Source organism: Kogia breviceps, unplaced genomic scaffold, assembly GCF_026419965.1.
Source record: "Kogia breviceps isolate mKogBre1 unplaced genomic scaffold, mKogBre1 haplotype 1 scaffold_295, whole genome shotgun sequence".
Taxonomy (NCBI): domain Eukaryota; kingdom Metazoa; phylum Chordata; class Mammalia; order Artiodactyla; family Physeteridae; genus Kogia; species Kogia breviceps.
The window spans coordinates 32501-33790 of record NW_026711734.1 but is presented as its reverse complement, the minus strand read 5'-3'; positions in this window follow the sequence as shown (position 1 = coordinate 33790).

The window sequence follows — 1290 nt, the reverse complement described above, 5'->3', positions numbered from 1 at the left end:
CTCTCAGTTGGGGCGGGGAAGGGGGGCGCGAGATTCCCGTGTGTACGTCCGCATCGATCAGTCGTGGGAGAGGGAGGAAAAACGATGTTCCCTCCACGATCCTTCTGAGTTGTCGCCTGAGAAGTTCCTGTCCCCAAGAGACAGCTCGAGAAGAGAGCAACCCACGGCCGGGGGACGCGTGCACTGTGCCCCCCCCCCCCCCACCACCACCACACACACACACGCACACACACACGCAGGAGAAGCCCAAGCCAGAATTCACTGACTCGAAACGAAACGGCGGGCTCTGAGCTTGAGCTTGAGCTTGAGCTTGAGCTTCTGGAGGAGGAAGATTTTGGTCCTCCTTTCAGGTCAGGAAGAAGAGGGAGGGAGAGGCGGGGAGGCAGAGCGGCAGAGCGTCCCGGTAGCCCACCCGTCGCGTCCGAAGCGCCTGAAATTCCAACTCACGTGTGTGCCAAAGCGGTCCATCTCGGGGTGCCCCATCCCGGTTCCCTCCCCGCACGGAGAGCAATGTTCCGTCCCGATTCACTGAAAAGCTCCCAAAGGGCCTTGGTGTGAGTCAGTGGACCTAGGCCCATCCTGCCTCCTCTTCAAATCATTTCTATCCATACAGAAGAAAAGACACCATCGCCACCCGCCACGGCCCGCCAGAGGCAACGCGGCTATCCCCTTCAGCAGCGCAGCTATCCCCGGGGAAGGGGGATTCCGTAGCATGCGAACATCAGTCCAACATCGCTTCCGGCTTCCTGACTTCTCGTGGAAAATGAGGATGCCACATGACCGACCGGGGATGGGGGGGGGGGGGAGTGGGGATGGGTGAGGGAGAGGGAGAGAGAAAGAGAGGAAGGGAGAAAGGGAGGGGAGGAAGGCGGGCAGGGGGAGAGAGACGAGAGAGAGAGAGAGAGAGAGAGAGAGAGAGAGAGAGAGAGAGAGAGAGAGAGAGAGGGGGGGGGGGGGGGGAGGGGGGGAGGAGGGAGGAGGGAGGAGGGAGGGAGGGAGGGAGGAGGGAGGAGGGAGGGGGAGGGAGAGGGAGGGAGGGAGGGAGGGAGGGAGGGAGGGAGGGAGGGAGAGAGAAAGAGAGAAAGAGAGGAGGGGGGCAGGAAAGAGAGAAAGAGTGGGAGGAAGAGCAGGGGTGGGGGGCTGGGAGAGCCAGAGAAAGAGAGAGAGAAAGACAGAGAGCGAGTGACAGAGACAGAGACAGATAGAGGCCGAGAGCCAGCGACTGGGAGCCAGGTAAAGGACACTGTGCTTGGGTATCTTCTGAGTGTTTGCACGTGTTTTCTGAGCTGT